The sequence below is a fragment of the Micropterus salmoides genome, unplaced genomic scaffold, assembly GCF_014851395.1.
Source record: "Micropterus salmoides isolate LMB-PRFRI ecotype aquatic unplaced genomic scaffold, ASM1485139v1 Ms_hic_scaffold_9, whole genome shotgun sequence".
Taxonomy (NCBI): domain Eukaryota; kingdom Metazoa; phylum Chordata; class Actinopteri; order Centrarchiformes; family Centrarchidae; genus Micropterus; species Micropterus salmoides.
The window spans coordinates 33223282-33235014 of NW_024044681.1; positions in this window are offsets into that span (position 1 = coordinate 33223282).

Sequence of the window (11733 nt, forward strand, 5' to 3'; positions counted from 1 at the left end):
TAAACGTTGAACTGTGTTCTGCCTTGCCGAAAAATGCTACCATAGCGCAAATTGATAGACTCGACTCTACTCAGCCCTGCTCCGTTTTCCATTGCAGATAGTACCCAGAGATAGTACGTACCTTGTGTGTGGCGTCGCTATGATAGCGTTGCTATGACGACGCCACACACAACTGCTGTGACGTAATGTTCAATGCGACACACACCAGCAATCCACACAGCTTTCTCTTTTTTTAAGTTAAAACATTTCAAGATTCCTCAGAATGTAAAAACAGATAAGCAGTATGAAAACCTTCCAGCTGTGTTTTCCTCTGCCGTTGTTGCTGCAGCGGTCTGTTGATGATGCAGTGAATAGTGAATATTCTCTCTGACCAATCAGCAGTCTGTCGTGTTTTCACGTTACATTTTAGTATCCCTCAGCTCGCTTGGAACCTGGACGGAGTTGAGGTGATAAGAAAAAAAGTACCTGGAAGCAGGTACAGGTGCAACATTTCTACAATAGAAAACCAAACAAAGGCGAGTTGAGAGGGCCTCTGCTCAGACTAGCTTGGTTTGGGGGAGTGCCTGACCCCGCTAGCCGCTTGGCAAGCTTTATGATGCATTTTCATTGTGACGTCACAAGTAAAGGAAGTGAAGGGCTGGACTACAAACGAGCTGTTTTCAAGCAGTTCAGAGCAGAGTTTTCTGCGGGAGATGGGAACTCCCTTTGGGCTGGACTTTGGGCTTTTTCACTTTGCAAACCTGTTACATGCACAAAAAAGAGAGATAACTCAGTAAAGGAGAGGGGAAAAGCCAAAAAGCCACCTCTTTAACACAACACTAAGTCAGTAAATCAGTAAAGTGTAATTTGTTCATTGTCATGCTTTCTTTTTCAGCGGGGAGTGGAGGGTGGGAATGATCGGCTCTCAGATGGGATCGGCTCCCATTGTTCACTTAAAAGAGCCGACTTATAGAGACGCCTTATAGAGCCGACTGACTCATTATTACAATTTGCATGTTACACAGGTTTGAAGAACAGGGTTTGAATTACAGGTCGGCTTCCCAGAAAGCCTCATTTGAGAAGTTTAGGGGATCCCTAAAATATTGTAATTTTTGGTATACTGTATAAATGTATATTTTCCTATATATTTAGATTGCTGAAATAAATAATAGGTTAATAGTAAACCACTTGTCAACATGTGTTTATTCACACATAACTATTTACAATAATTTGTGTTTCTGTTTCTATTTGTTGTTCCAGACTAATATTCTCGGTTGAATTGACATAGTATATTTTTGCAAGTGGGCGACACATTTATGTATGCGCATGCATGCGCACAGTACCATCCAACCCACTTCCCGTGAAAAATAGGGCTACTTCAAACACTGGATGAGGGCCAGACTGACAAAATTAATTTCACAATAAAAGTTGGTAGAAAAAGTCACTGCATTGTCTAGTTAGCTGAAATAAGTAATAAAGGCAATTTTATTTATATAGCCCAAAATCACAAATATTACAATTATTATTATTATTTTTTTTTACAGTGCTGACATGTACTCAACAAAGAGAAGCAAGAATATTGATAAATACAATAAAATAATACAAATATAATTTGTAATTATTGACATAAAATAACGTTGTGGTTGTTTAGTCTGCTTCACAATTTTAATCCCTACTGTGATCGGGCACTAGGACTCTGAGGGAGGATGCATTTTAAAACTTCTCTGCCAAGCAACGTTGCTACACCCACACAAACACAAACACACACATTCACAGATGAAGGGTGATACAGGTCTATGGAAATATGTGTGTGTGTGTGTGGGGGGGGGATGTCTAAGTATCAAGACATAGCCTAAACTACATTATTTCATGATATATTTATACAGGCTATGCTACATTCTGACCAACTTAACGTTCTGCATTTATTGGCTGTAATAAATTAAATAAATATGTTATGTAATATGTGATGTTGTCTAAATGTAGGCTAGGCTATACATGAGCATATACCCACAGATATAAACACAGGAAAATATAATAAAATGAAAGCAATCATACGTCGTATATAGTAATCGTTACTCCAAATATTTTATTCCTTCCACCATTAGGTTATTAAATCTAGACAGTAGCCACGACTCTGTAGCCCCTCTAAAAAAGAAAATACTAAAACAAAGACGGTTAGCTCCATGGTATAATACTGAAACTCGCAAATTAAAGCAAATATCGCGGAAACTTGAGAGGAATTTGCGTTCCACCAAACTGGAAAATTCTCGTTTAATTTGGCAAGATAGTCTTAAAACTTATAGGAAGGCCCTCCGTAATGCCAGAGCAGCGTACTACTCGTCATTAATAGAGGAAAATAGGAACAACCCCAGGTTTCTTTTCAGCACTGTAGCCAGGCTGACAGAGAGTCACAGCTCTATTGAGCCAAGTATTCCCATAGCTCTCAGTAGTTACGACTTCATGAGCTTCTTTAATGATAAAATTCTAGCTATTAGAGACAAAATTCACCAACCTGCCCTCAACTGCCACCAACTTATCTCTTAACTCAGGAACCTCAGAAACAGCTGTAGAACCAGATATATGTTTAGACTGTTTTGCTTCACTCAATCTTTACCAACTAACTTCAATAATTTCTTCATCTAAACCATCAACCTGCCTCTTAGACCCCATCCCGACTAGGCTGCTTAAAGATGTTTTACCCTTAGTCAGCACCTCTATACTAGATATGATCAATCTATCTTTATCAACAGGCTATGTACCACAGTAGCTGTAATTAAACCTCTTCTGAAAAAGCCGGATGTTTTAGCTAACTATAGACCTATATCTAACATTCCATTTCTCTCTAAGGTTCTGGAGAAAGCAGTTGCTAAACAGCTGTGTGACTTTCTACAGAGCAATAGTTTATTTGAGGATTTTCAGTCAGGAAAAGACAGCACTGGTGAAAATTACTAACGACCTCCTTAATGCATCAGATAAAGGACTTGTCTCTGTACTGGTTTTATTAGATCTTAGTGCTGCATTTGATACCATTGACCATCAGATCCTATTGCAGAGACTGGAACATTTCATTGGCATTAAAGGAACCGCTCTAAGCTGGTTTAAGTCCTATTTATCAAATCGATTTCAGTTTGTACATGTTAACGATGAGTCCTCCATGCATGCCAAAGTTAGTCATGAGTTCCTCAAGGATCTGTCCTTGGACCAATCCTCTTCACTTTATATATGCTTCCTTTAGGCAATATTATCAGGAAATATTCCATAAGCTTTCATTGTTATGCAGATGATACTTATATATATATATATATATTACATCTATCGATCAAACCAGATGAAACTCATCAGTTAGCTAAACTTCAAATGTGCCTTCAGGATGTTAAAACCTGGATGACCTGTAATTTTCTAATGTTAAACTCAGATAAAACTGAAGTTATTGTTCTGGGGCCTAAGCACCTCCGTGAGGCATTATCTAAAGATATAGTGTCCCTTGATGGCATCGCCCCGGCCTCCAGCAACACTGTGAGGAATCTTGGAGTTATCTTTGATCAGGACATGTCGTTTAAGTCTCACATTAAGCAAATTTCAAGGACAGCCTTTTTTCACCTATGTAATATTGCGAAAATCAGGAACATCCTGTCTAAAAATGATGCAGAAAAACTAGTCCATGCATTTGTTATTTCTAGGCTGGATTACTGCAATTCCTTATTATCAGGCTGCTCGAAAAAGTCCGTTAAGACTCTTCAGCTGATCCAGAATGCTGCATCACGTGTTCTGACAGGAACCAGGAAAAGAGATCATATTTCTCCTGTCTTAGCTTCTTTACATTGGCTTCCAGTAAAATCCAGAATAGAATTTAAAATCAATCTTCTTACCTACAAAGCTCTCAATGGTCAGGCACCATCTTATCTTAAAGAGCTCATAGTACCTTACTACCCCACCAGAGCACTGCGCTCCCAGAATGCAGGGTTACTTGTGGCTCCTAGAGTCTCCAAAAGTAGACTAGGAGCCAGAGCGTTCAGCTATCAAGCTCCTCTCCTGTGGAACTAGGTTCCAGTTTGGGTTCAGGAGGCAGACACCATCTCCACATTTAAGAATAGGCTTAAGACTTTCTTCTTTGATAAAGCTTATAGTTAGGGCTGACTCAGGTGAGTCCTGAACCATCCCTTAGTTATGCTGCTATAGGCCTAGACTGCCGGGGGATTTCCTATGATGCACTGAGCTCCTCTCTCCTCTACTTTCTCTCCCTGTGTATGCAACCTCATCCCATTATTGCATGTTACTAACACAACTTCTCCCCTTTCCGGTAGTCTTGTGCTTTCTCGTCCCTCTCCTCTCTCCTCCTATCACTTCCTGCAGGTATTCTGGCTCTGGAGCTGTGGAGTCTGGATCTGTGGTTGCGGGTCACCTGCTGCCCCCGTGTTCCTGCTCGACACCCTCTGCTGCAACGACTATTGTTACTAGTCCTATTGTTATTATTGTTATTATAATCATTAACATTACGACTGTTACCATTAACACTACTATAAATATCTGTACCATTTTTCATTTAGTCTATAGCAACATCACCTTTACTGTTTGTACCTCTGTGTGTATATTGTGTAGGCGCTATATAAATAAAATTGAATTGAATTGAACTTTAAGTAGGATTCTTATCAACAGCTTCTATGATAAAGTATTTATTGCAGTGGCGGTCTGGCCATCTTGAGTACCGGGACAAATCGCCGGCCAACCTCCAGGCCGATGGGCCTCCTTCCTTAGCCTATACTTTTTTACTAATAATGAAAAAGTTGACAAGGTTGAGCGACAGCGGCCAACCCCACCTTCTCCCCAGGCCTGTTGGTCTATTCCATATGAACGTCAACGCGGCTCCACCCCATCCATCTCACTCACACACCACAGTGACACTGACAGCTGGAAAACGAGCTACAACAGAAAATAGAAAAGCAGAGTGAATGTAAAAATGTAACCGACTCGTTCTGTAGTAGTACTAGTACAGTATTTTGACAGATTTGTGAACAATATTTGAGAGAAATAGACCTTTTGTGTACATAGAGAAAGTCTTAGATCTTTGAGTTCATCTCGTGATGAATGGGGGCAAAAACAAAAGTGTTGCGTTTATAATTTTGTTCAGAGTATGTTTGTTTGTGTTTCCACCTGGGTAGCTGTGTGCTAATTGAGCTCATTGAGTCAACAATATTGAATCAGTGCTTTCTCAGTGACTACATGGTGTAGGTAATGAGAAATGAAGGGATTTGTGTGTAGAGTTTAGGGAAATGGGTGTGCTTTTTGAAAAACGAAGTTGTGGTTTTGTAATTGTAGTTCAAAAGTCTGGCTATAGTGTTTAAGCAATGGAGAAAAGCTGTAATATAAGTGTAGTTATAATACAGTAAAAGATTTTGCATGCGCGAGTTATGCATACCCTGGTGGCTAAAGCTGCTTGCACACTGCTCAGACAGCGCCCAACTAACACCAACATTCTAAAGTTGGCAGTTGGTTCTTTAGAATGTTCAGAAAACCAACTGTCAGTTCCACACTGACCAGACGGCAACTGACCAGACAGACTTTTGTTGTCTATTTTTTCTCATTTAAGTCACAAGGTCAAGGCTGCAATCACTTTTTGGCAAGTGGAAAACTACTTGTAAAGCCTAGTTCATACTACATGATTTTAATCCCGATTTGCCGGCAAGCTCAGCCACCGGCTGTGATCAGGGGTAAATCAGTAACCGATCTGCGGTGGAGGTGTCGGCCGACTCGACATCCACATCCAGCCAATGAGAACAGGCAGCTACTTTTTCACTGCAAAACACTTTTTACTCACCTCCAGCTCTCTCTGTAGCTCAGACAATCCCAGCTACCTGTGTGTGCTAATCCATTCTTTCACCCAGATTCTTTGTCTTTGTAATTGCTATCTTTATAATAACAAACAACAGCTGTTTCGTGTAGGTTCGCATTGTTTCCCGTTTCACATTTCACATGTGTTTTCTTGACAAAACGTGGTTTGGAGACCAGCGTCGGGTGGTCAGCTGCTGTCAGCTCGTGTAGTGCGCGACCCCCTGTCACTGGTCAGTCACGTAGTGTGAACGCCACGACTTCAAGACTCCCGTCACAAGACGGCAAGTTGTGTAGTGTGAACAGCACGGCGATCTGCCGACGCTGAAAGTCGTGCAGTCTGCACAAGCATTTACTGGTTGTATTGGTCCTTTAAAGATATTTCAACAGGTTAAAAGGACCGGGTGAGCTATAATCATCCAAAACTCAAATATAACGCTCATAACTGAAAGTGCAAAACTGCATAGGCAATATGGGCTGTATTAGTCACTGAAATGTATTTCACCTGGTAATAAGGATTGAGCTATGAAGCCATGAAGCATTGGAGGGGCGTCACTTTCATTGGGAAGACAAGTCGAGGTGAAAGGGACCGGGGTCTTTGCGAGGTTCTCGCAGTGGAGAGCGAACCTTACGCAGGGCAACATGCTCCGTCTGCTGCCATCCGAACTTTTGGGTTTGGTGGGAGGGACTTTGCGGAGTGATACGAGCAGACGGGGTATGTTCAACTGCCAATATCTGCTATATATTTTTAAAATAGCAAGAGGTACACACGGTATAATGTGCCACTGCTCAGGCTGTACTTAAACATGTTGGTTCCACTGTAGATGTACGTAAAACCTGCAGAACTGTTTTGAGCAAAGTGATTCTCATGTCAGTAGTCTTGACTTGGAAATCTCTAAGGTTTGAATGCTACTCACTTCTGTACTAAAAAAGCTGCAGTCACCTTGCTGGTCAGGCCGGAGAAGGCCTGATCCAAACTCCTGGGGAATCCCGGGTCCATAGCCTTTTTGGCCTCATCATTACTGAAGAAACACAGACAGTAATTAGACTGATTCACCATTTGTAAACCGTCTGGGAAACCATCAGTATACCTGATATTAGATAAATCTTTTAGTTGCTGCCTGCTAGAGGCCTAGAGTATCCTGTCCCTTCTCTTTCTTAACCCAACTTGTCAAGGCAGTCGCTCATCCATTTGAACAGAAAGTGAAGGGCCATCAAAGGGGTAACAATCTCCACGTGCTGTTAGCAAGAACATATTTATGTCAAGCTTTGAGAATCAGAACATGAATCAGCTTTAATGGCCAGGTATGTGTACACATATGAGGAATTTGACTCCGGTCTTACATTGCTCTCGATGTACATACATAGAACACGTATAAACCAAAAAAATCTCTACAAAAAACAGACACAGAGTATTACACACACACACACACACATTATATACATGAGGTAAGTGTATATGATATATAGCATAAACAATATGAACAGCTGCTGACTTACACAGATGAAGAATAAATAATAATAAATAGTACAGGTAGATGTTAGTAGGTTATTATACAGGGATTGTTCCTGACACTGTGTGTCTGAAATTGTGTGCTCTGTAGTAGAACGTACATAATACACTCATATTTTATATATAGCTGGTTACAGCAGAGATTAAGCAGCTGCTAGATTTTTTCCATTGTCTATAACAACATAACATTCAGAATTCCTAAAACTTTAAAGTTTCCACATGCACTGTGCTGGAGGAAGCAGTTATATAGGCTGAGGACAAGACATGTTGAGCAATTACCACCTTGGTTTTGTTTAGACATGGAGATCATGTGTAGAACCTTTATGTGATCATAGTCTTGTCCCACTGACGTCAAAGTGGCCACATCTGGTCACATCTGTGAAACCACAGCGGGGTGAGCCATCACTTCCAGGGTATTGGAGTCCAACTGCCCTGTCACCTCCAGGCCAAATATATCCTGCATTTGTCTTCAAACGAATCTATAGAGCAGCTCCAGACACTGCCTGGGTCTCTGACACATCAGAGAAAAACTGAGACAGATAGTCCGGGATAAAGAAAACAGGAATGAACAATTCTAACATACAGATAAGACTTTATATATGTTTAATTTGACTGATTAGTAATTTAGTTATTTAAATGCAGAAATGCAGAAAAGATAAGTGAAAAAGATCATTTTAAAATTGTAATTTAATTCAAACTTATATCCTAAAACAAGATTTCCATTAAATCAAACCCAATTTTAGATTTGTGTAATTTCTTTTCTATATAGTTATTTTCATTGTTAGTTTCTGCACTGGAATCACCCTCGACTCAGAACACATGAATCACCCTGTTTACTGTTCACTCTCCTACAGCTGTGTCACAGATGGATTAAGATGCTAATACTAAACAAACATTTTCTACTGCTGCTGCCTCACATTGAAAGTTTTCAACTGGCGAGACACGTGTTGCCTTTTATTAATGTGTCACTAACAATGCTCATTCATTAAAAATGCTTGTCCAAAACAAGACAGCAGTCTTTATCAGCATTTCTCAGTGGTTCAATTTGAAATATCTCAGGGGGTAATGGAACAGTCAGGAGCAGCCACACTGTTGTTAGATCTCTTCAGCCAAGTAACAAATTTTATTTCCTGCTGTTATGTGGAAAAGTACTTGCACTGAAATCATTGGAGGTTGTTCACGACATGATTGTAAAAGGCCAATTAGGGGCTGTGCTGTAATCAGATACACTAGCTGATCTTCTGTTTTTGGGACCTGCAGTATTAAACCACACTTGTTCCTACCACCGGTGATCACGGGCGAAATCTTAAGGATAATAATTTAAATTTAGTCAAGTTAACTTTCTTTACACTTTTTCTAACTATCATTTTGAATAGCTGGTACTTACTGTGTTAGATCAATAGTTGGCATTATAGACAAGCAGTAATCACTCACATTAATATCCAGCATATCTGGAAATGTACTTTTGAGTAGGAAGGTAGATAGATTTTTTTGTCACAATACAGCAGGTTATAGAGTGAAATTGAGTTTGTAACTCAGGCTGTGGCTGGGTGGGAACTGTCCTTTAGTGTCCTTTGGGCTCTGCGTAGGCACCTCACCTCACCGATATCACTGATGCTCTGGAGATGGGTACCAACAATCCGTGTGTGTCTTTACCTCCTTTTCCTGAAATCAGTGATCAGCTCCTTAGCTTTGCTGACGTTGAGCAGTAGGTTGCAAGATTATCATTTTCCTCCCAATATGAAATCTCATCGTTGTTTGAAATCTGGCCGATGTATGAGCTTGTACAAAAACACCATATCTAATGAAAATGTGACAGGGCATTTTCTTTGCTGAAAATCTGTAATTAAATGTAATGCTTGTTGGCTGGTTCAGATTGTTCATCATTGGAAACATTTCTGCTAACATACAACAAACCAAACCATCCATCAATCCATCTTCATCCGCTTATCTGGTCGTGGGGGCAGCAGCTCCAGCAGGGGACCCAAATTTTTTGGGGGATCCCAAGGCGTTCCCAGGCCAGTGTGGAGATATAATCTCTCCACCCAGTGGAAAACCAAACTAAGCCTAAACCTAAACCAAACCAATAAGTGATTTATTGATGTTCAGTTCTGTGCATCAAGCTGAGCCAAAGTGTCTGGTATAATGTGCAACACAGGCAGGCATACTTCCAGACTTGGTGTCTCACGTTTAGAGGCACTCAACAGGCAGTTTTAAACTATACAGGTGTTTTTCCTTTCCAGAGGAGACCATGGTATATTTAGTAGGTATTATTAAAGTACAACCAATTTTTAATGCCATAAAACTGACTTTAAATGACTATATAGGCTTTGGTAGGAAATTAATATTTCTGAAAATGGGAAGTACATTTTTCCTTTTCATATTACAACTTTTAAAAAGGGTGGAACATAATTGTTTGACAAGGTTGAAAGAGTATGGATCTTATAGAATGACAGAAAATTTGATTTCTCTTCTCTCCATAATATGTAAAATATATGTTAACACCAACAATTGTGCAATATTTCAATTTAATATTATATTATGTTTATTTTTGAGCTTTAGAGCTCTTCTTGGCTGGCTGAAGTGGTGAGCACAGCTCCACAGTCTCACAACTATCATCACAGTTTAAACAGCCAGCGCACCTCCCAGGATTTCTTTATTTCTACTGCAGAGAAGAAGGAATAACTCCAGGTATATTATTCTTCCTATCAGGCTCTGCTCATATGTAGAGTTGGAATGCAGCTGGGTATTTGCTGACACAGTCCATTTCAGTGTTTTGGTCATGAAGTATAAAAAGCAGAGAACGGTGCAACCACAGTCTGATTATCAGCTTTGACTGTGTTGCTTATCAAAAGTGACTTGCATACTTCTACAACCTTTTCAATGAACATATTTTAATACACTAATACTGATGTGGGAGATGACGCATCAGTGGATGTAGTAAGCGAAGAAATCAATAGAGGGAGCCATGCGAGCACAAAATGAAGTTTGAACTGGTTACAAACCAGGGCTAGCTGGAAATGAATTGTTGTATTCTACAAATAATACCCCATAATGACATTTGAAAGAAGTTTGTTTGAAATCTTTGCAAATTTATTAAAAAGAAAAAACAAAAAAAGCACACGTACATAAGTATTCACAGCCTTTGCCATGACACTCAAAATTGAGCTCAAGTGCATCCTGATTCCACTGATAATCTTTGGTTTCTACAACTTGATGGAGTTTACCTGTGGTAAATTCAGTTGATTGGACATGATTTGGAAAGGCACACACCTGTCTATATAAGGTCCCACAGTTAACAGTGCATGTCAGAGCAACAAACCAAGCTGTGAAGTCCAAGGAATTGTCTGTACACCTCCGAGACAGGATTGTGTCAAGGCACAGATCTGGGGAAGGGTACAAAAAGATTTCTACAGCACAGTGGCCTCCATCATCCTTAAATGGAAAAAGTTTGGAACCACCAGGACTCTTCTAGAGCTGAGCGATCTGGGGAGAAGGGCCTTAGGGAGGTGACCAAGAACCCGATGGTCACTCTGACAGAGCTCCAGCTTGTCTCTGTGGAGAGAGGAGAACCTTCCAGAAGAACAACCCTCTCTGCAGCACTTAACCAATTAGGCCTCTATGGTAGAGCGGCCAGACAGAAGCCACTCCTCAGTAAAAGGTACATGACAGCCCGCCTGGAGCACCGTTCATCACCTGGCCAATATCATCCCTACAGTGAAGCACGGTGGTGGCAGCATCATGCTGTGGGGATGTTTTTCAGCGGCAGGAACTGGGAGACTGGTCAGGATTGAGGGAAAGATGAATGTACAGCAATGTACAGAGGAAACCTCCTTCAGAGAGTTTGGGACCTCAGACTAGGGCAAAGGTTCATTTTCCAACAGGACAATGACCCTAAGCACACAGCCAAGATAACAAAGGAGTGGCTACAGGACAACTCTGAGAATGTCCTTGAGTGGCCCAGCCAGAGCCCAGGACTGCTAAGCTTGTAGCATCATACTCAAAAAGACTTGAGGCTGTAATTGGTGCCAAAAGTGCTTCAACAAAGTATTGAGCAAAGGCTGTAAATACTTATGTACATGGGCCTTTTTCGTTCTGCCTCTTATATTTAAGATTTCAAAGAAACTTCTTTCACGTTGTCATTATGGGGTATTGTTTGTTCAACTAGAGGACAAATGAGAAGGCACTTTAGTACTGTATACTTTACTGTAAGCATGAACTTCAATAACGGCAAAATCAGTGCACTCACTAGACATTGATCTTTGTGATGTTGACTGCTTGTATGAATTGCTTCATAGTTTGATGCATTTATTGATGGAGTGCAAAGCTTTCCAGGTCATCAATAATAATGTAATAGTAATGGACTTGCTGTCCTCAAAATGTTTCATTACTAATCAGAGGGATAATCAAGAATC